The sequence below is a fragment of the Anser cygnoides genome, chromosome 2, assembly GCF_040182565.1.
Source record: "Anser cygnoides isolate HZ-2024a breed goose chromosome 2, Taihu_goose_T2T_genome, whole genome shotgun sequence".
In the NCBI taxonomy this organism is placed as follows: domain Eukaryota; kingdom Metazoa; phylum Chordata; class Aves; order Anseriformes; family Anatidae; genus Anser; species Anser cygnoides.
This window is the reverse complement of record NC_089874.1, coordinates 76600800-76625868: the sequence shown is the minus strand read 5'-3', so window position 1 is coordinate 76625868 and position 25069 is coordinate 76600800. Positions and strand designations below refer to the sequence as shown.

The following is a 25069-nucleotide window of genomic DNA, read 5'->3' as shown; positions in this document are numbered from 1 at the left end:
TTCTGCATGCACTCAGGCACATACACACACAATGAAAAGCACACCACCACAAACTGAAGACAAGTGCTTCCCTGGGACCTGCTCACATTGGCTTGTAGTGGGAAAAAAATAAGGTAAAATGCTAGAGCAGTTTTGGTGATACAAATGTTCTTGTCCACTGCTAGCAAATTTCCACTGCATTCAAGAATGCAGAAATATTACCTCCTTCTTGCAGGAAACACACACAAGTGAAGGAGGAGAAAAAGAGAAATTCATTGCTATTTCTTTTCCTAAAGAAACAATGAACAGAAACTCAAAAACCTTATTCACCAAGTAAGCCAAAAGAATGGTAACACCTTTTTTTTTTTTTTTAGTATAAAATAAATAACTCAACATGTACTTTTTCCCAACTTTACTAGTTTCTGTCCAAAACTGATGTATTTCTGTCATTGTTGAGACTTGGGCACATACACAAGGTACTCAAGACTTCATTTCTACCTCAGTCAACATTAATCTCTGGCCTCTGCATAAATCAGTGAGATTTTTACTAGCATCACAACTTCTCAGGTTGTTATAATGCAAAGGTTTGGTAGAAATAAGACAACTTTTCAAGCGGAAGAAGTTGTGTGACAACATAGGAACACGTTGTGAGCAGGTAGCTCAAGACTGACACTTAAACTAAAACACAGTTCCTAAAGTCTATTATTACTGACAGCAGTGATAATTCTTTCTCTGTTTCTGATATCAGTCTAGGGTAAATGCTCTAACATTTCCACAAACATCAAGAATTGAAGTGGTATAATTGGCCCTGAAGTCAAAGAATCACATGGTTGTACCTTACCACAATTTACAACCTGAAACTGAGATCACCAATAATACATACAAGTCTCAACTGAACTCAACTGAAGAGAACATCAGTGGAATTTTTCTTGCTTCATACCTAAAACTCTGACCTCATCTTTGAGATTCGTGTTTTTCTGTAAGCTTCATGCTATGCAGAATAAATTCTGCATCTTCAGACTGATTACTAAATGCTATCTTCCTCATGGAAAGAAATAAACTACTTGGCTAATTACAAGAGCATTAAAGAAAGAAAAAAATCCCAACTGAAAAAGTCAGGGTAAACTATAATCCTTCATTTGCACTGCTGTGATGGAATAGCCTCTGGCCCAGGCTGGAGGCCAAGCTTACCATCCCTCCCATCTGGAGCAACCTCCCACCTGGCCATGAGGAAAGGCAGAGATGAAACGAACATAGCTATGTTGGAGCACAGATGTCAATGCAATTCCTGTGGCTGTACACCTCGCACATAGATAGTTCAGGTCCCCTGCCCTTGACCCAGTACAGCCATCCATCCCACCTACCTGTTCGAACCACTTCCACATGGCATAAAACAGGATAGTACAGGTTTTTATACAGAGTAGGCCCTTCACAGTTTGTTACAAGATAAGATGGGGTTTCTAAATGGGTGGGACTCCGTCTGTGTTTATGTTGCCTTACACAAGGAAAAGAAAGAACATGAGGTCTAAGTGCTGTACTTGCCCCAAAGGCACAAAACTCCACGGCAGAAAAGTCAGGCCTCACTGCCACTTCTGACTCCAATTAGACAAGTGACCTGCCCTGGGCAGAGGGCAGATGTTTTTTGTCCAAAATGCACAGCTTTATGAAGGAATAGCAAAGATTTATGTGGATTACTAATCCATAATAACAATAACAACTGTTTATTTATTTTGTATTCATTTTATTTCTTTTTTAAAGACTGACTGCAATAGCATGTACGTGACTGAGACCAAAGTCAGGTTCTCAACAGAATCAAACAGAAAAGAAACAGCAGTGTTTTATTTATAAAGTATCAATATATAAATTACTATTCATTATTTATCCAAGTCTGAATTTTAACAAATATCTTTAGTGATAATTACCAGTTTATATTTATAGACAAACAGCACTTCATAAGTATTTAATTTTATTATCTAATTAGCACGTGTATCCCTACTTCATATATAATACACGTAAAAATAGGTAATTATCACTAGACTATTTTTTCAGTCAAAAATATTCAGAGAAACACTTTTTTGCTGGTTACAATGCAAATAACTAAATCCATTTACATTCCATGCCTTACATGCTTCTAACATCGGAGTAGAAGTATAGAAAACATGGGTTAATTCCAGTGTTAACTGGAGAATTGGCTTTAATGTCAATAAAAATATTTTTGTTTACATTTCTAGATCACAGTGGTAAAAGACAATTAACCCAGTAAGAGATTAGTTTCCAGATATTCCAGAATTGAAATAAATACATGGAGTTGCAGCATGGTAAACTGCATAGCAGTTCAGTTGTCTCAAACAGAGCTGCAAAGCTCAGCTACTCATCCCTTCTGCAATCTACTCCACACTTCCTTAACTGCTGGCAACTTTCAGAGGCTTTTCCTCAGTCTTAAGGTTCCTGGTTCTGCTATTTGACAGGTCATGGTAACTGCATACAGCTGTAACACATAGACTGCCACTTAATTACACTCCTCTATCGAATTCATGCTATTAAATAATGTTATTTCCATTACTGAACATAGAAGCCTATTTAAAAGCACCACTCCCCATGGACTGTCAGCATTTAACAACAGCCCAAACATCCCAATTTCAATTTACCATACTTTATATCAAATACCTACCTACAGAACTCAATGTCAGTGCACATAAACCTCTTTGAGCTAGATCAGACTCCTTTTGGACAGTAACATCTTTCCGCATGAACTGCACTGTTCATATAGTTTTCAGGCACAGAGACCACCCTGGGAAAGGGGTAAAGTATGTATGGTTTAACATCCATATATTTCTTTCTTTATTGCTCAAGACAGTGAGTCAAAACCATTTGAAGAATGCACATTAACTGCTCTGAGCATCCTAAGTGTCCAAGCTGGAGAGCTGGATTCACTCCCTCCATATGGATGGAAGCAAGGTCAGATCTGCTACAGGGCAATTCAGACCCTGGAGTCGGAAAACTGCCTGCCTCTGCACTGATAGCACAGGAAGCTTAGCTGCCTGCTTTAGTTCCCTGCACTGAATATGTGGTAATAACACTCCTCTTTAGCAGCTCAGAGGTAAAATAGTTCGAGTCCCACAAGTACTTAAAGCACAGCTATATTGTCTGTGAATGTGTGAAAATTGAGCTGTATTCATGTTCTTTATAGAAAGTTAATATATATAATTATAAATAATAATATAATAAGTATTTATTATAAATAGTTCTTTTAATTCATGAAATTACATATCATCTTGCTACTGATCAAAAAATATATACATGTGTGTGCGCATGTGGTCTTTTCCCACTCAGTATTTCAGCACCTACCCCCAAAGCACTGCTGGGCCACCTCTCATGATACACTGTTAGACAGCACACAGAACCAAAGAGTACATTGGACAGTTTTCAAAGCATTCAGCCCTCTGAGAAAAGAAGGGCAGGAGTAAAAGGGGAAGAAAAAAAGCATTTGTGCACGTGACATAGTCAAGAATTCCACCTGTGCTGAAACTTAATGGAAACACACAAGACAGAAGCATTTAAACATCATCCAGTTACATGTCTGCAAAAACTAGATGCTCCCAAAGAAGAACAAAGGGACAAGAGGGAAAGGAGGCCTTAGAGTGTACTTGGGTTACACCTGGAACAGTCCTGCAGCTTTGGAAAAGCTTGGCCATTTTCAGGTAGTACTCCCTTCCCACCCACTCCCTGTGAGAGAGAAGATGTAAGATTTTCTCAAGGGCTGACTCTGCCCTCATGGAACAACCTCCCATCTGGCACTGATCACATTCACACTCAAATACTTCTCTGCACCTAAAAAAATAAGTTCCCAAAGAGACTAACGAAGAACAAACCCACATCTGGTCCTTACCCTAAATCTGCAAACACATGGCTTGCATTCCCAAACCATAGCATGCAATCTGCCGAAGCTCAGAATGTTCTTCTAGATCTGAATTTCAATTGAAATGGTACATTTCCTTAAAGTAGTTCTAAAAAAAATCCTTTGTTAAGAAGAAATATGGACTACTTCACTGGAGTTTATAAGAGTGATCTATCTATACAACAAATTAGTTGGATCAGTGCAGAAAGATATGACATTTCGCTGATGAAATATGGGAATACAATAGCCACACAAAGGCTTATGTATCATTATGCTTTTAAGTATCTGTAATATTGCTTATTTGCACATACATGGTAGTATAACCAACGTGTTCTCGGACAAACATTAAATGGTGTTCCACTGTAGTCTCATATAGACATTAAATCATTAATTTCAGTCTTAATAAAACAATGTTTGACTTGAGAGAAAATTATGGTAGATTTCCTCCCCCCACTTTTATTTTTTCCCTTCATTTTTGAACTTAGCAAATATATTTAAGCTTCAATTACAACAGGATAAATCTGTAACAACACAGAGATGAAAAGAAGAATAAACTACATTTCGAACCAGGAATATTTCTACATTTGGAAATAGCAAAGAACGACTGTTCTCCCCAGGAACAAAGGATAAAACATGGCTGTTTTTCTTATGAAGAAGTCTGAAATGACGTCTGTTACAAGACAGGAAAATAAGTGCAACCTAAAATATCCATTAATTGTTACATTCCTCCTGTCAATCTGTAGCCTCAAATCAAATATTGTTCTTCTAGCAAACAACCACTTTGCAGTGAAAATAAAATATGTGCAATAAATGTTCGAGCTTATAGCACTGGATTATAGGTTACTGCGTTTCCCAGTGAGCTAAAAAAATAATGGGAAGAGTTGTTTGTTCTATTTTACAGTACAATAATTGGGACTGAGCAATAATTTATTAAACATCTAAAATTAAGCTTCCACAATGAATAGCTTTCACCAGCACAAACATCAACCTAGTTGCTTAATTGCTGCCCCAATTAGTTACATAATTATATTACGTTTGTTTATAATGTGTAATATTCTACTGAGCTTCATTTTTTCCATCTTACTTGAAAATAGACCCCAATTTTTTACTTATTCAGCCTGTGGCTGAAAGAGGAACGTGCAAGAAAGATGTTGAAACTAAGTCCTCAAGATGACAAAGATTCAAACAAATGGTGTAGGATCCATGTTGCTTGTAGGTTTTTATTTTATGGAAATGCACACATTTAGTCTGAAGAATAGTCAACACAGGCCTCATCAGTTCACTTTTCCCTGCCTCTGAGACTTCAGCTTAACGTTTGAACTACCCTTAATGCAAATGAACAAAAACTTAACACAAAGCACATTTTTTGAACTAAAATTAATATTCTCCACTTGGCCTAAAGGAAACTCCCCTCCATCATGATATCAACTATCTTTAATCTTTTCAGTGTGTCAGGTTCTGAAAGGGCCAACAGCAGTACCAAGGAGATTAAAAAAAGCCACCTGTACTTCTGCATGGAAATAAAATGATCATGTATTATATCCCAGGTGTTCCACAGAGATGTTGCTATAGCAGATACGATCTCAGAAGTGAAGGAGAGTATGGCCTTCACAGTACCCTTAAGTTCCCTTCTACTCCAGGAGAGACTTGCTTTGAGAAATTGACTATTAGTAGAAAGATAAGATGAATCTATGACTTGATTTCAGTCAGTCCCATACTTAAAAACTTTAATGGCTATTCTCCTTTTTCATCTCTTTCAACAGCTTCTTCTCTTGCAACTTGCCAACCACACAGTCTTTAGATGATGATGGAGGTGTATGAGATACTATCAGAAACTTGACGCACTGAAAAAGAGTCCCTAAGAGACCTCTTGGAGCTGTATGTGTCATAAAAACCCAGTCATTACCAGCGACCTCCAAGTGCACTTCCATGACTCCTATACTATGTTGAAGTTTTCAACCTATCTATTCACACTTGACTTTCTCTTTTTGGATACTGTTGTTTTATTGCTACTTATAAACATTTACTTTTGGAAAATATCTTAAGTGTTTGAGATGCAGGCCTGATGAATGACAAATGCATAATAATACCTTAGAAAAGCTCACTAAAAATAGCCGAAGTTTCTAGTATCAGCACTCTCAGTATGTGCTCAACCACAGAGAATTAAGCCGCTGTAATGTAGATTATCAGATTATCACATTTAAAGTTGCACTGCAAGAACAAATTTCAAAACCTAACAGTATTTTAAGCCATGTTTCTTTACAGGAACATGTAAGATGAAGCTTAAAGAAAATTCAGACAATGCAACATTATTAACATTGAATGGCTGATACAAAACGATGTCCGAAAGCAAGGAACTATTTCATTCGCTGTAGAGATCTAGCAAGATTCTTTAGTCTCACACACCTAGACTTAGTGGAAATAATTTTTAAAACAATCCAAAAATCCTAATAGCATTGAAATGCAAATGTCAGCTGTTTTTCATATAAAAGCAGCTGGAAGCAAACATCTCTTGTTTTTCAGCTCTCCAGTGTGCAGTCATTTTACAGGCAAGATGTTCTATTTCTGCTTTTCTCAGTTCCTTATTAGTCATGGAAATTTTCTGTCCTGTTCCCTTCCCATGCTAACACCTCATTATTTATTACACTTTTTTTGTCATCCTGAATGAATACTATCAAGTAAATACTTGTATTCTTACCCTTTTTGCCTCCAAAAGAATCAATCAGTTCTCAGTATGGACTACAGACCAGATGTCATGCTTTAGTTTACAGACAATGTCACACAGACAATGAGAAGTCCGCAGATTTATAACTTCACTGGAGTTTAAAAAAAATAAATTATGTGAAGAACTGGATCTTCCTGATTTTTTTTTTCCTCAATAAAGGAAGAAGCAAAATTATTCCTTGCTCTTAACATCATAGTACTATCACAATACATGGAGAAACATTTCAAAAAGGCCACTTTCATTTTGAAAAAGCTTGTTTTGGGTATTATATTTGAACTTCAGAAAGGAACCTTGGCTTACCATTGATAATATCACTAAGTTAGTTTGCAAATATATGATAGAAAATGTGAAGATTATTTTACATTTATAAGTTTTTATGATGACTGTCATATTACATTATTAGTTCCACAAGCTTTTCTAATTTTCATACCTTATTTTATATTGCCATACAGTAAGAAAATATTTGTAATGATAAACTGCCCTTGCATAAAGTGGCTTCTGTGATTATAATAAACTTCATTTTTATTAGCAATAAAAAATGCTGATTTATTGCTTCCAGTACTCTGCAGGTGAAGTAGTTCATGAAAGAACCCCTAATGTCACTTCCCAATGTTTTAATTTAATCAGCTGTGAAATGGGGATACTAAATTATGCTGTCTCACAGGTTTGAAGAGTACGTATGTCCAGTGGAGCTTAAAAAAATCTTAACAATGTATTTGTTATTACTTTTTATTAAACTTATACCTCACTTATATTGCTAAATATTAATCCAGAAGAACAAAGCTCTGTTTGTTTTACTGTGCAAAAGTTGCAACTATAAAAACTGAACAGCTATAATTAAGGCAAATGCAATTTAAGCGTTAAACAATTTTCCTTATTTGAAAAAGGACCAGAAGTGATTGGGTACCCTTTGTGGTATCCAATTTGTAAGGACTGTGATCTTGCTAGGTAGAGACAGCATCCTGCTTTGCTCAGTTTTCTAGGTTTCTCAGCATTCCCAGAACAATTACCTGGCAGAAAGATGAGAAATACCAGATGTTGTTGGAATGCTTGAAACCAATGTATGTCTAATGCTGCAAACCTACTGACATTAACAGACTTTGTCTTATGACTGCTTGGCCATCAGCCCCAGAGTAGTCACTAGTGAATATTTAGTGAATCAGCTACCTTGCTAATACCATTGCTTATAGTTACAAGCAATAAATAAATAGAAGATTTTTACTAGAGAAATGAAGTCTGGGTAAACTCTATGGTATATTAGTAAAAATATGTAAAGCCTCGTACTACTTTTAATTCACAGATGTTCAGAGGCATACAAGCCATAGTCCAATAGCAGCACCAACCACTTGGGACATCCTTTTACTTTTCCCCTCATCTTATTTTTGCATAAGATTTATATTCCCATCCCAAGCTCTCCCAGCCGGATCTCTCTTATTCATCACTTTTAAACCACTTTTTCCATCAGGCCATTTTTTTCCTGAAAGAGTTTCCACTGTAGTAATTTTACTCAAAACAAAGACAACATTGTTAGAAAATATCTTCTGCATACTCTTGGATTACCTCATCAGCCCACTGGACTGATGATACACTCTGACATGATTCAGGTCCTTGCCTCAGATCAGGATTTACTAGCTAAACAGAAAGTTCATCTAGATGAACACTACAAACATTAAAACATTATACAGTTTTTCTAACTTTAGATAACAGACTTCCCAGATTTAATTATCATTATTACTCTTAGACTTTGACCAATGGACACCCACAGACTTTTTTTTTCCTCCAATTTTCATTAAACAGCTCTACCTCAAGGCCTGTAAGTGCTATATAAAAGCTGGGTTATTTCCTTTACTCCAGTAACTACACCCTCCTTTTCTGTCTCCAACATTATTGAGCTCCATCTGCCATTTACAAGGCACAGATGTTTCAGTCCCATAGCCATAACTATGCAAGAGACTTATAGGCCCTGACCTCCTGGAGCAGATCTTTTAACTTCCTTCTTAATCACTACTGGCTTATTTAGGTACGGAGGTATTTCCAAATTCTTCTAAGACAAGGAAAACTGAGACCACTTTCCCCTCCAAGTGTCCAATACAAGCCTAAGCATGGCTCACCTCTAATAGAGCTGCGACCAAAAAGATACATCGTCTTACACCACTCTTTATAAATAGGCAGAGCCCTTTGGAAATTTCACATTCAAAGGCAAATCTATACATGCACTCTCTGATGGTCCTCCTTGGCTACTGTTTTTCACTACGTTGGGAACATGCTATGAACCACAGGAGGACCACTTATTTAAAATTCCCAGTACTTAGACATAACTTGTCCTGAATAGGCTGCGCTGTTATCTGGGACTCAGTTCCTGAATGTGGAGCTTATGTTTTGCAGGTTTTTAGAATATGGAATGAGATGACACACTTTGAATTTTATTAATAAATTTATGTTTGCTGAGTAGCTTAATAAGCATATGCAGAGTATAGTTGCATTCCCATCAGGAAATGTAAAACACTATTTAAAACAGTGAAATTACCATAATTAAAAGAACACAGATGCTCTTTAATAATCTAGTAGATTGCACCCTCAATGGAAATGCTCATTAATTCTATTTTAAGACAGTGTGATTCACCTATATGTCTGATAATTATCATTGAAAGCTAGGTAAGCAGAAAGGTTACAGATTCAGGTTTGATGACTCCATCACAGAATATTCACCATCTTCCATTCAGCAGCAATATGCCTATTCACTTACTTCCCCCAAATTGTACCATTTATAAGCAACAAAATAAGTCAGTGAGAAAATTAAACTCCTCTTTCACAAGAACAAAAAAAAAATTGAAAATAAAATCAGTTTCAGAAGTTGATCTGACTCTCAAAATTTGCACGAATTAGCACAATAAAATATCTACAATCCAGAGCAGGAGGTCATGAACCCCATTCATCTGATCTCCAAAACCTGGAAGTGACCTGCATCAGTAACACCTGCCTGTACAAGCATTGCTAAACTGCTACAAGCTTGAGAGTAGTGCGACAGCTAGCAGCTTTTACGGATAGAACACGCACCGGGATCATTACCAAGATCCGTGCTATTTGTACAAGTTTACTACATTGCTTTTCAGTATTCAAGATCCTGAACAGATCTTAAGTGCAACATGGTATAAGCCCGTATTCCAACATTATTTAAACAACTAATAAAATGCTGAAAGAGGCATCATTTGAGTTGTGTTCCTTTTACATTCCATGGGACTTGCTTGAACATTTTGGTAACATGGGTGCTACTCTTCAGTTGTTGGTTTATAACATATGGTAAAAGCTCAACAGACAAGTCACTGAGAGGTAGCTCAAACATTTCTCACTGAAATGAGCAAGCATTTTTAAATACAGAATGTACTAAACCTGGATTTCCTACTTCCTGAAAGAAAAAATTTAAGCCTGAACACAATATGTAAATACGTATGAAAATTATGAAGCAAAAAACAAGCATTCAACAACACATGCTATTTTTGTAGTCTGTTAATGCAAGTTAATTGCAAGCACAGAAGAAACAGAATTTTCCCAAGTTTGTTTTCATAATATATTTTTTTACATACAGATACAAAAGAACCTGTGCTTTAATGGGTTAAGAATTTACTTTCTGCCTCTAGATAACATGTTTTGACAAAATACTCAAGATAAAAAGGATAACCCCACTTACCAAGCATAGTCTAACTCACTCACCTGCACCTTCCCAGCCTCCTAATGAAACCAGGATAGTGCAGAGATTATCCAGGAACGAAGAGCTTGTCTCACTGAGCTCTCACTGTTCCTTATGTTTCCCTGCAGATCCTACTGGCCTATAGCAACATACTAGAAGAAACAAGCACACACTGAATGGGAAATAACCTTTCTGCACAGCTAAGTCCGATACAGAACTGTGGATACAGCCATGGAAATATTTTATATATAAGCTCATTGATATTTTACAGTCGGTAAGCATTCATTTATTTTTCACATAAAGGAATGCTTTTCATCAGGTACTTCATTGTATCACATGGTTAACTCTAAGCTTAGGAGATGTAAGTTATCCAAATTCAATGGAAGTGAAAAGGCAAAGAAATACAGCAGTTTCATCACACTAACCTTCTTTTAGGTAAAGTAAAATTCCGTAAGAAATCTAACATTAACATTTGCTAACATAACTCTTAGCAACATATTTTCTGAGAACCACTGAAGAGCAGAACTGTATGAAAATGTTAAAAAAACCACCATCATGCACAAAAATCAGAAAAGTGAAAACTTCAAAGAATAAAAGCATACAATGATAAAATTTTACTTTTTTTCTTCTAAAAATGCATATAGTATCTGTCTCAAAGCTGAAGAAACCGCAATATTCTAAATGAAAACATAGTACATATCAAGGGTATATCAATAAATATTTCAAAAGCATAGGGCATTGTGATTACTTTTAATTTAACTGAAGAACTTAAATTAAAAAAAATGATGAAAATAATGTGTAATTCTCATTCACTGTAAGAAAATAAAGTATAGAATTACACGAGTTGAATCAATTTGCTCTTGGTGCATCCTGGTTTACTAAATATATTATAAAATGTAGTATTGTAAGTTAATTAACTGATAAGTTAATTAACCAATCATCCTCGTATTCAAAATAGTTTATTTGTAGTTCACTGTATATTCAGTTTAGTTTCTTTTAGTGAATCATGCACTGCCTAAAAGCATGTTACTACTGGAAGGAGGAACAAGAAGACAGACTATTATTTTAGACTAACGGAGTTAACTCCAGAGGTGCTCATATATACCGTTAATTAGCAACAAAACCGTGTCTATATTCAAAAGTGTTTTTTTTCAACATCATATCCGAAAAACAGAAGAGAAAAAAAACAGCAGGAAATCCTCCTCTGAAATAAAGAGGGCTACATTCTTCTAGCCTTTACTGTGGTTACCTTTTCAAGATGTAAAGCTGTAATGATTCAGAATCTCATCAAGTTTTTCTAGGTATGTTCCTGATCTGCTTCAGAGGAGGGGGGGTGCCACAAAACCAATATACTCAGAATCCTTCTGTAGAGCAATGAAGCCTAGAGATAGCACTCTTCCCGTAGCAGGACGAAGGAGGGGGAAAAGAAAATAAAAACCACAAGAATCCATAAATAAATTTAGGAGGGTTTTGTATTTTTTTTCCTTGAGGCCTACAGCTAAGATGTACCTTTTCCATCACCTGGCTAACAATGTGAGACAGAATGAGTGTACAAGGACAGATCAGTTCTTCAGTTCCTACTATGAACTCCATATCACCTTTCTATGATCTAGAAAGGATCAGACTTCATAAAGAGTGACTTATTTTAATTAACACAATACTATTATGACTATAAAACACTGTAGTTAATATCCTAAATACCCTAAAATAAACACATTCTTGAAAAACAGGTAGTCCAAAGAGAGATTTTATTTTAAAAATAAACAAACCCAAACATTTTTTTTTTTTCTAAACTGAAGATAGGATTCAGATCTTGCAGGTTTCTGCCTAAACTACTGTGTAGCCACTAGTTCTAACAAAAATTATCATAAACAGTAACTACTCTTTCATCCCCAGTCCTGCCTTGGTAAAATAAATTGAAAATTTGCAGGCTGGTATCAGGAAGAAGATGGAATAATTTTTGTTCTGCTTTTTACACATATTTGGGTATACTTGTTTAATTTTGAATTTCCTGGGTTGTTATCTATTTTATCATTTTATAAGGATGGCTAATTTGCAGAGCAGCCACAGATGTGAAGCTGTAGTTTGGAACTCAAAAAAGAAATACATATACAAGAGGATGCTCTCTAAAACATAGTTCTTATGAAAAGGAACTTTGCAATAATATCATGACCTTGCAGGGTCATTGTCATTAATATTTTTATTTTTTAATTGACAAAAGTATGAACTTTACAGGTAATGGTAAAAGACTCAGCAGAAACAGAACCATAGGCTTAGTATCTCAGAGAGATACTTAACTGCAGCATCACTAAGATTCTTAATAATGTCTGTAAATCAAAATGAGATGTCGACAACACTAGTTACAAGTTTTTCTTTATAAATGCATTTCCCTCCTCTTCCAGCAACTTTCATCAACACCCAGCAGGACTTTAACTTTTCAAATCTCTTGCCTCCACTTGGCCAAGTTTTATTTAATTGTTATTGCTGGAGCGTTGCATCAAGCCAACCATTACTGCGCCTCAGCATATCAGGTTATGTTTAGATAGGAACACTACTTTTCCCAATTTGAGCTTAAAATGTGAATTTAGTCCATTTTAATATGTGTGTCAAAATAACCTCATCTGTAGGAGAGGGTAACTAAGGTTACCAATATGGAGGTGCTGCTATAACTGCAACTTGTGGCATAGCTGTATACCAAAAAATGGAAAAAAAAAAAACGGTTGAAATCAATCCCTTGAGCTCAAGTATTGCAGTAGGAAAAGGTACCTGCAACGTTGTTCATCATGAGCCTGAGAAATGTGAAAGCATAGGAGGAGAGCACCAGCGAACAGTGCAGCACAGAATACTGACACTACCAGTAGAGCGTTAGAAAGACGTTTAAAAGGCTATCAGACATTAAATAAATAACTAAATAAAAAAAAAATTGACTGCTGTCTATAATCTCACCTGACCATCAATCCCTCTATACCATAAAGAGTTTTCATATAGGCATATCTTTTTTCATAAAATCCTCTTGAAGAACACCACACACAATAACTCAAGTGCACACAAAGTGGATTTTGAGACTAAATGTTCATTAAATCAAACAACAAGGAAATAGTTAAGTGTATCTGTCCATGTATTTGTTAGTATTACACCTCTGTTAAGACCATTACAAACAGCTCCATTTCAAACCTGTGTTATGGGCTGTTCTTGACACATAACAGTTTCAGGCTGTTTGTTTCAAGAAATTGGTTAACATACCTCATCTCTTCAGCTATGGAATGACTAAATCACAAGACAACTGAGCAATCAAGATATTTATTAAAATAGAAAGCTCACTTCTTTCAAAAAATGGGACCTTATAAAATTCATGGGTTTTTAAGTGGAAAAAAACTCTACACCACCAGATTTCTATCACTCCAGGGTATATACTGTAACACAGTGCACTCCTCTCAAATAAATGGTAGCTAATAGAATAAATGTGTTTAAAATGAGATTACTCATTTAACAATTTTCTACTATGTGTTCATTTTTCACACAGCAATTATTCGTAACTATATAAAGGAGAATTACAGAAAAGTGGTTTTAAATTGCACTGCATGGAACAAAATGCTAATTCACTGCTATAAACAAACCTAAGAACTTTAAATAAATTAGCTTTTTTTCCCATTCTGTAAAGTAACACTACTGCTACTTCTGATCCTACCCCATGTACAGAAGACAGAAAAGTCAAAGTTGAAAACCCACTCCATAAAGAAGTGACCTCTTGAAATTTGGAAAGATTGACAAGAAAAGGTAAACTAAAATATGGAGTATAACCAAGTATGGCTGCTTAAGCTGCAAGTACTGACAAATTCAAATAGAAATAACAAGACATGGTGAGTGCTGTTTTATGTAAATTAGGTGATTTAACTATGTTGAGAACTAAGGTGGGTAAAATCTTACATAAAGTAAAAGCAGCAATTTAGAAAACATTCTTGCTATCAATAAACTTCAGACATAGCAACATGCAAAACCCAACCAATCAGTTGGCTTTTGTCAGCACTATCTTAGTATTCTGAGTTCCATAAACTTGGTCATGTTACTACTACATGTTCATGAGTCACTTTATTACCCGACTACCAAAACCATCAGTTCTTTTGGCACCTCTCTGAAAATTGATATTGGAGAAGGACATGGAATCTATCTTCTTACTGCAATCATCATCTCCATTGCTGTTGTCTCTCTAGGAATTTTAAGAGGAATCTCAGAAAAGGAATGCAAAAAGGGCTGCTAAAAGGGAAGGAAGGAAGTAACAGAGACACAGGAAAATCTACCCCAAATGTAGTATTTAAACTTGCATTTGATTTTAGGCCAATGCTTAGACCTGTATTTCCAGTATTTCCCTCCAAAACAAGTTAGGCACAGGCTGTATGGATATCACAGTTTTACTTGGTAAGCGGATACAATCATGCTATAATTTTGTTTCGGATTGGATTTCTAGTAACACATATTGTAAAGTAGTCACAAAATGTAAGAATTGTTAATGTACATGGTTAGTCTTTAAAGACGGACTCAGACAATACAAACGACAATTAATTAATCTACTGATAATGAGTTTTTCAAAGATTCTCCCCATCCTTCTGAATGCAAATCAAAGGAGACGCCAGTGCAAGGAGATTTGTTGCAGACTACCAATTAGATTTAGAAAGTATGAAGTCTGTAAACAACTAAAGAAGGTCTCTGGATCATAGACCTTTACCTTTAGGAGGGATTTTTTTCTGCAATATGCTGTAATGGCAACAGAACTAAATCCAGGCAATTCAGCAGTTTTCTGGGGACATGGTAGGGATAACTCCTTGATGCAAGTACTGGATGAAGGAACTGTACGTGATGCACAGGCACATCTGCTTGTCACTAAGGAGAAGGATCTGGCTGGGGAGATGGTAATCAATGGCAGCTTTGGCTGCACTGACCATGAAACAGAAGAGTTCAGGATCCCAAGTGAAGGGAAGACAAGTAGCAGACTACAGACTACATACCCTGGGTTTCTACGAGAACAGGATTCAGCTTATTCAAGGAACTAGAGTGGTCCAATGAAAAGCAGCTCTGAAGGGCAAAGGAACTTGCAAAAGCTGGCAAGTCTTTTAGAAAAATCTCATTTTCGCTCTAAAATGGTCCACGCCAATAATCAGGAAAAGGAACAGATTACCAGATCGGTTTAACTAAACAGGGAGCTCATGACTGATTTTCAGTGTAAAAAGGCAGTACAATGGAACAAGCTACAAATGAGTATTGCCCAGATGTTCAGGGATAATGTAAGAAAAGCCATAGCTCACATAAAGTTGATACTTGCAAGGGCTATCATAATACAGCATTAGAACCTCTTTTTGTTGATTAATAGAAAAAAAGCTGGCAAGAGAAAACATGGTCCTAATTGTTCAATGGGGCATGTGGCTGGAGCAACAGCAGACACAAACTAGGCTGAGATACCCGATGTCTTTCTTGCATCCTCACCAACAAGATCTCCCAGACCTTTGTGCATACTGAAGGAGAGGAACAGTCAGCGGTGGGTTATGTGTGAGAACCAAACCCAGAGAAGTCCTTGCAACCTGACAGATTGCACCCAAGAGTGCTGAGAGACCTGGCCAATTTCACAGAGGACATAATCACCTTGGAAAAGTAGCAAAGATCGGGGGAGGTTAGCAGTGACTGAAAAATTGAAAATGTCACGCACATCTTTAAAAAACACTAAGAAGTCAACTCAAGGAACTACAAGCCAGCAGCCTCACTTTGGGAAAATCATGGAACAAGTTCTCCATGAACATAGTTTTGGGCATGTGAAGGAGAAAAAAGAATGCATGGAATTACCAAAGATAAATCATACCTGAATAGCCCAACAGCCGTGCTGAAATGGCAGGATTAGGGGATGAAAAGAGTAGTGAATGTTATTTACATCAACTTCAGTAAGACTTCTAATGCTGCCTCACAATATTCTTGTATCCACATAAGGATATCACATTCTGGGTGGGCGGGTAAAAAGTCTGACATACTCTATAGGGAGACTGGTACCAAATGGAATAGTGCAGCACCACAGAAGGCTGTGATGGAAACTCTCCTGTTTAATATCTCTATCAGTGACACTGATAGGCTACATGCTCGTTGGTTTGCTGATAGCACCAAATAGGGGGAAGCAACCAACACTCAGAGGGATCCACAGAGGCTGGAGGAATGGGACAGCAGGGAACTCCTGAAATCCAGCAAGGACAAACACTAAATGCTGCCCCTGAGGGGAGAAATTATCCTCTATTCGGCAATCCCAAGAGCACACCTACTAACTCCATTCACTTTTGGAGTGCCCAATACAGGAAGGATGTCATTTAACTGAGGCAAGCTCACTGGAAAACCCCTAGGGTGCTCAAGGGCTGAACACTTAACTGTGAGGAGAGGCTGAGGCTTGTCCAGCCAGGAGAACAGAGAGCTTCAGGGTAACAGGCCTGCCCATACCTGCAAGAGGGTGGAGGCAAGTGCCTGGTGGATGGACAAGACTGATGAGGTGTGGATGCAAGAGAAAATGATCACCCTGAGGACATTCCAACAGTGTAGTAGGCTGCCCTGAGAGGCTGTCTTGGGGGTTTCCAAAATTTGACCAGATAAAGCCCTGAGCAATCTCATCTGACCCTGTAGCTGACCCAGCTTTGCGTAAGAAGTTGGACTAGAGACCTACGCCTGTGGTTCCCTCCAGTCTTACTCTTTTATTTTGTAAATTTGTACATGGAAACCATAAAGAACTCAGTCTGACAAAGATACTCTATCAAAACCTTACAACGTAACAGAAAGGGTATCATGTAAAAAAGATTTTCCTTATATGAAAATAGCTTGTATGCAAGGCTTGAAGAAACAGGGTTCTGATCAATTTTACAACTCCATAGCTGTGAAAAGAAATGAAATCTGAGGATTCAGAGCTCTAAAGGAATACTTGTAATAGCAATTTCTAAAGTACAATGCGAGAAAACGAATAGTTACATTTATATTTAGAGTTGTGGAACACATTGTTAAAAGTTCAATAGATGTAATAAATAGCTTGTTAACACTTTATATGGGACGAGACCCAACTGCTGTAAAAATGTTTTTTTGAATTAGAGTTACTTATGAGTTACCTATGCAGTAACTTCCTTGAACAGATGGCAACTTTTATAATACCCAAACTAAAAATCAAAGATTGTAAGACCTGACCTTGATAAATCATTCCTTCCTCCTCCCTGAAGACATTGTACAACACATGCACTATTGTGACTGTTGAGAAATCTAGTAGTATGGTAAAAGCCACTACGATCTTCTCGTGCCTTCAAGGAAAGTTGTATTTATCTGTCCAAAAGCTTCTTTCTGTATTTTTTTTTTTTTTTTGTAAAAAATGTCCTAGAGTGATGGTGATAAAACCCATTGCAATTAGCCAGAATTCCTTACACATTATTAGCAGCAAAATATTCCAGGACAAAAAGAAGAGTATGAAAAAAAATTGAAAAAAGAATAAGATAACATGTCAGAAAATAAACTGATTAAATCTTGCGGGAAAACATTATCACTACATATAAATATAACCACTGTAATAAAGTGGAAAAAAAATCTATAGTTGAAAGACAATATAATGTGCAGCCATTGTGTGTACACATACACAGCTTATCTGTAGCCTATACAACACCCACAGCCACACACTAGCTTTCTATTGTGCAAGACATTGCTCTATAATTTTGCCAAGGACAAGAAAGAATTGATGGAAGAAATATTAGCCCATGTGTCAAAAAGCCTCTGTTTCTGGAACCAATACGCCAAGCTTCAGTATCAGTTCCTTTTATATATATATATATATATATATATATATATATACATATATAATATATACACACACATTTTCTTCGCACTGACTTCGTACATACTTTATATGGGCATCTTAGGGATGCCAAGTACCTTTTTTTTTTTTTAAAATAGAAGTCAAGCTATCCATGTTCCTGATTTCTATGCTCTGTTCTATCCACGACAATTAAACAGTGTGTATTTATCTGGAACAGAGACAGCAGCAGCAGGACTGGATATACCCAGGTATACAGGAAGTGAAGCAGCAGGGAAATGTGCATATGTAAGTGATATGCAAATGAAATGACAGGCCCTCAGCTGATTAAGTGCTGACTATGGGATTATGATAGCTCTGTAAAACTGCCACTTCAGTACTCACTAGCAGCAAGAAAAAGCAAACGAAGCATTTGGAATTATTAGGAAAGGCACAGAGAATGAAAGGAGAGTATCTTTACATTGCTGTGTATGTTAACTGAAGTACGAAGTAATGAAAGTGGAAAAGAGCCAGAGTATGTTGGTAAGAACATTCAGTGACAGAGGACACATCCTGTATGAACAAGAGACTAAGTTTGGAGAGGAAGAGAGAAAGAAAGCTAACAAACTATAAAAAACAATCTGATGCAGAGAGATGGTAAATGAGGAGAAATTGCACACCATCTCTTCCAGTATGGGAACTGCAGACATAATGTGGAACTAGCATAAGACAGATTGATAACAAAGGAGGCAGTTGCTCAGACAATGCAGCTGTCAGACAATGCAACAGTACCACAAGATGCTGTGAATGCTAGGAGTTTACAGTGCCTTCAGGGTAAACAAAAATTACATGGAAGCAAAACACACTGAAAACAGATTTGCTTAAAAATATCTTGTGAGCAAAAACTAGTTCAAAATTGAGAATAACTCAAAGGAAAGCCATGATATTCTGTCTTTATTAGATATTTGCTTTACAAGCTCTGATCCAAACAGGTTAGTAGGCTAGATGAACCTTTGACCCACAAACTCTTGTATTAATACCATTTTCTGAACCTCAGCTAACCTATCACCTCTATGCTCTTACATTTTACTTGAGCAAAATCAATCTCGACTATTCAGAGTTCACATTACATGTGTCACATGAAAATTTCCTCTCTGTACTATTACACTAATGAAACAAAACAAGAAATCCTCAACACACCCACAGCTCAGAAATTACTGTTTTGCCAGGTAAAACACGTGTAAGATTGCCTTCGCATTCTTTTTTAACCTTTAGTTTTCTGTTGTGCAAAGACAATGAAATCTTATTGTATTATTGAAAGTGCACATACATACTAAAGGATAGTTCCACACCTCAAAAAAATTGCCATCTAAAAAAGTCATATAACAGATTTCAACATGCATAAAAAAGAATCTCTACCTGCACAGAGATAGAAAGCCAACAGGTAACAAACGCTAGAGTGGAAAACAATGCTGATAAAAACCAAACTGAACCTAGTTTTACATGCAACCATTAGCCAGAAATGTAGCAGTATGCACAACTAACCTCTTGTGAGCAACTGACTCATGGGTACAGTAACTACTTAGTTTTGTTTTCAAAGGAGGCGTGGAAGCTAAGGAGAAAGTTCCACTAAGTGGGAGCTAATCAGTGCCACTGTAACATTAAAAGCCTTTTTTTTTTTTTTTTTTAATTATCCCTGAGTGATCCACAAGGTTTTCTTCACTGTTCATCAGTACTCTAGCTCAATCTGATTCTAGGTCTCATATGTTGGGCATTTTATGTAAATCCATCTATATATAGTCTCCTAAGTTTATTCCTTTCATGAAGATCACAGCAGGGACTCATTTAAATATGAAGCAAATAAATTTCCTTACTCTAACACTTTCCTGAACCCATTTGATCCACACTAAAGATAGAAAAGAAATGGTGGTTTGGGTTTTGACTATGTGGGATACGCATACCACATAAGTAACAACTGAATTTTAATGGATTGATATTCATTATGTTTCTCCCTATCCACGTCTGCCCCACAAAGGATGAAGAGGACAGTTTGATGATGCAGACAAAGTCAAGACTTTTCCACCTGAATATGAGAGGTGACCTGAAAATAATCAACATAGAGACTGACCATGAGTATTTTGTTCGTATGGTTTTGTTTGGCATTTGCTTTGTGCAGAGTGCTCCAACAGGCATTGTGGGCCTGGAACAAATGAGCTGTGAAATACAATACGCATACTGTTTCACATATCTCTGTGTCTGTGGTAAAGAAGAATACTCTTGTCCTTGGAAAGCAAATTTAAAGGTACATGGTTAATTTGACCTGAGTTATTGATCTGCCAGGTATGAGAAATCTCACCTTAACCAAAGTCCATTACCCATGCACACAGTGGAAGGAAAAGTTTACTACCAAGAATGTAAACTAAATTGCACTGACCATGGTTGACTGAGTTCAAATTGAAGATCCATTCAGGCATTCTAGTTAAAGGGATACCAACTTTTGCATGAGCATGGGTAATCACAGTACCAACAGAAAAATATTGGAGTGTGGGAAAAGAAAGCAAAGATATCTGTTGTTAACATTTTTAAACTGCTTATGAACAAAGTCTGACCTGTAAACATTTTTATTTTGTTTTCCCATAGAAAAACTGTAGTATTTGCCAAAAGCAAAAAACTCAAAAAGCATTAGGTTCCCAGCAGTGCATATAAACAGGAAGCCTGTTAGAGAAGATTAGAGAAGAAAAACTATGTAAACGCTTATGCTCAGAATTTAGCTGAACTCACATAACAGTTCCCATGTAGATATCAAGTATACATACAGGAAAGAGTTAGCAGAATTCCCCCGATATGTTTAATACAATACCATGCCTTATCAGGCATTACGAGATCTAATCACACATTATCTTTAAAGGATAGTGGGCTTAGTAACCCCCACCACTAATCACAGAGTTTTTTATAGATGGAGCTAATTTATTTTCAGGTTCTGAAGTTCTTGTAACAAAGTCGTGAAATTCTGGTAATTCACAGTTCTGTCACCACAGTCTTAGTGTGGGAGTTGTTGAGAGTATCTTTAACCTTGAGGAAAAAGAAGGATAAACAATAACATATTTCTTTCTTGATGTTTCATCAACTTCAATGCTGAAGATAAAAGTAAAAGAGGTAAAGATACTGCAGGGTCAATATGGACTTTCCAAGAAGCACATCACCACAGTTCCCTTTTTCATTGCTACACTGTGCAATGTGGTGCCATGAAGAACAACCTGAGCTACGTTGAAACGACCTTACTCAAGTATCAGAAGTAATATAGCTGTGTTTGTGTGGATATCTGCACAGAGTGATTAACCATGTTTCTCGGTGGCACAGAATTATGCAGTTGGTGGCTGCATCTGAACATTTATGAATGCCTGCAAGCAACACTGACTTCAGTAGTTCACTGACCCCACTAACCACTAGACAGTACTTTCCAACTGTTTGGGAGGAGAGTACGCGTACACAGATGTCCAAGGACTTGGACAGTTTCATGAGATGTAGGAATTATCTTATTTCATTAATCCACTGGTTTGAATTTATTTTCAAAGACACACAGAGTGATTTCGAAACAGGTGCAAGAAAAAAACACTCACCCCCCAAAAAACATGAAGACATTAACATACCAGCAGAATTCCTTTCAAACCTCAAGTAAACAATGTGCTTGCACTTGGCAGCATTAGAGGTTACACACCCTCCAGAATTAATTCCAACCATACCACCTGGAACTTATGAATGTCTCTATATATGTGTATGTGTATACATGTATAGACATATCTCTTACTCCAGCTGAGGTCTAACCCTTCAGTTAGCTTCAACAAGCAGTACCAAATTTTATTTGTGTTCTATGGGAATGTTTTTTAACTTATCAATTTTGAACTGGTCACATCTAAGTTGAATTATACCTGTCCTGAACAGGTAGTGTAAGAAGAAAAGCACTATAAGGTTTGTTTTCTTTATTTTTGTAGGGATGTTCCAGTCATTTATTGGTCCAGTGACACAGCATTTACTATTTTCTTGCCATAACATTCTTTTTCTAATATCCGCACTCTAAAGTCTTCTCTAACAGCATCTGCATTGATAAGAAATTCCATAGAATTATCATAAATAGTTGATAGGTTACTGACTGTAAGTCCACCATGTAACCTGTGATGCAGGTGACCAAAACAGAAAACATTTTTTTCTAAATATAAAAAGGTTAATAACATGCAGAGCTTTACATAAACTGAGACCAGATACAAATGCAAACCTCTTCTATAGTGAATGCTCAGTTCCAAATGGAAAGGAAGAACTATAAATTTTTTATTAAAATTTCAAGAACAACAGAAAGCAAAATTAACACTGAAAAATGTTTTTAGTCTGTCTCCAGAAACAGCTGGTAATATCTAGGGAATTAAATCCTATATAAGCAAAATAGCAGAGAAGAAATATGCACGTGTAATCTTAATCACAGTATAGAGCAGTGGACCTGGAGAGGACATGCAGTTCATTCTCTTCCTCAAGCCATGATCAGACAGAAAAATACAAGAAAAATCATTCCATTTCTCAAAACTATCGATAGACTTGCATGAACAAGTATGTTTTCTGAAAGATTGATCTGTCGAGGTTAGCAGTGCTGAGAGAACAAATGGGAAATGAGAGAAAAATGCACAGAATTCTGTAAATGGTATTTTTCTATGCATCTGGAACTAGTATCTTATTTCTGGCAGTGTCTAACTAGATACCGAGTATTGCTGAAATAGCATGTCAGAACAGGGATGGAAAAGCTATTTTTTTCCTTGCCCTTTGCACTCTGCAGGTAGGAATATTTTATTTCATACATCATTTACAAATTGCTGTGGGGATTCCAGAAGCTAATTTGGCTTCACAGAATTGATGAATGAGGAAAACAAATACTGCTGTTTTTCCTGTGTGCTGTTTTTGAAAGCTGTGCACCTGGGACTTTGGCACACAGGGCATTGCCAATGATTCATTGTCACGGTGCTACAGTGAAAATGCTGTAGTTTCTTTTAAACCTCAGGGAACTTGTTCATCAAAATGTGTAAATGATTTGCATTTTACTGTTCTTTTACTGGCCACCCTTAGCAACAGCAAAAAAATAAACACTACAAAAATAACCCATTAAATCTAGTAAAGCTTCTAAATGAAGATGTTCAAGCAGTAAAAACTAATAGAGGAGACAATCCAGACTGAACAGAAATAGGAAACAGGACTGCACAAGGGTGTGATGTGTGACTGCTCCTGCATCTGGCACAGAGCGCTGGTTTGCACGGTACTGTACACGGTGCTGATGGGAAAGGAGACTGCTCCAGACACATTAGCCCATTTCGGTTTTAACAATTTTAACAGACCTACACTAGATCCAAGTTCAGGGGGAAGATAAAAGAGCATCTGATCTGTTACAACATTTGGAACCCAATCCAGTTACATTTTTTGAACTGTATCTATCATCATTTATCACACTGAATGAAACCAACTTCCATAAAATAGTCAGTGAACTACAAAGCAATCCTTTACAATTCCGCAGAGCAAAAAGGACTGTCATTCTAAACCAAATATTGCTACATAGAGGTTTCTATGTACTAAAGATAATGAGAATATTCTACAAATTAAAGAGACATTATTTTACATAGAAGGGTATGTAGTGTTTATCCTATCACTGTATAGCCACAAATCCACATTCTGCAGACAATCTGCAGTAATTAATGAAAATAAACAAATACAAACTAAGTGTTTGATAGACATCAGTTCCTTCAACTGTAAGTTATTAAACTTAGGTTTAATAACTTTAATAACTCAGTTTATTAAAGTCATAGAGAAAGCGTGCAGCTGCGATCATTATTACCAAGTTATTATTGCTGTTTCCAGTTCAGGGTAAGCTGATAAGCGTTGCTTAGCCAAACAAGGTAGCTACAGATGTTATGAGACAGATGCTCTTGAGGTTGCTATTTTTTACTCACATCAAGATGAAAAAGTTGCTATCCTTTTACACATCCTTTTGGGAATTTGGTTGCAGGGACCCCAATTCCTGTCACAATCAAGTGGATTAGATTAACATCAAGAAAGGATTCCCATGAATAGGGCAACCAGGCTGGTGCTAGGTTTTCTGCCTGCCCCATTGCCTCAAGAGAACAAAGCCAGATAACTTGAGGTTTATCATCACAGAAGTGTCACACCTCAGAAACGCTGTGTAGGTGGCATTCGGGACTTACTTCCGAGGTAAAAGAGATGGAAAGAAGACAACAGAGATCTCCTTTATGAGCAACCAGGGCTGAGCCTTCACTGAAGAATAACCAGTCTCACTGCCCAACAGAGGAACAGGACAGACACTTCCCAGATAAAATCTCAAGTTTGACTGGGAAATTATTTGGGAATTTAAAAACAAAATCTTCACTTTTACTGGTTAAAATGTTTTCCTGGTTCTTTAACGCATATCTGAGACTGAAGCCTGTTCCATTACATTGTTTGTGCCCTTTACCTGCACTTCTGAATCAACAAACATAACTTAGTCTGACTACTAACAAGAGTGAAATGGCAGCAGAGCATTGCAAAGCCCATGCACTGGAATCAAAAGTATAATCCTGACAATGAACTAAGTTTGAATACAGGTATTAAAACCCAGCAAAATACGCAACAAATTATTAACCCTTTAAGAGGTGAAGAAAGCCCTTCAAAAAAATCTAACACTGGAGTTCATGTGACCTTGACAGTACATCGAAGATAATGTCAAAAGGAAATGTTACATTACTCCTCCTAACTTATGTAATTTTTATTTCAAATCTGGACACTATCTTGATATAAGCCATAGGAAATACAGTCAAAACTACTACACACTAAGAACAAGTCCATCAACAGATACAGCTGCATTAGCAATAACATCTCCATCTTGTGTATCCTCAAAACTAACAAAAAACTGAGAGTGAAAGAATGCCACATCAGATCCCACATATTCGTGCTGCACAAACA

At 36.7% G+C, this 25069-nt stretch overlaps 1 protein-coding gene across 29 annotated transcripts in view; it reads right to left on the bottom strand.

Moving 5' to 3' along the window:
• LOC106034895 (uncharacterized) overlaps positions 1 to 25069 on the bottom strand; it is a 570359-nt gene that overhangs the window by 450346 nt on the left and 94944 nt on the right. The window contains exons 3-4 of one of the 29 annotated variants that reach the window (XR_010829471.1): positions 2651 to 2770; positions 1733 to 2467 (exon numbers count right to left, since the gene is read on the bottom strand). The exons of the other annotated variants lie outside the window; for them this stretch is intronic. The gene's annotated coding sequence lies outside the window, so the exon portion shown is untranslated. Of the gene's footprint in view, positions 1 to 1732; positions 2468 to 2650; positions 2771 to 25069 lie in introns of those variants that run through there. 29 annotated transcript variants of the gene reach the window in all.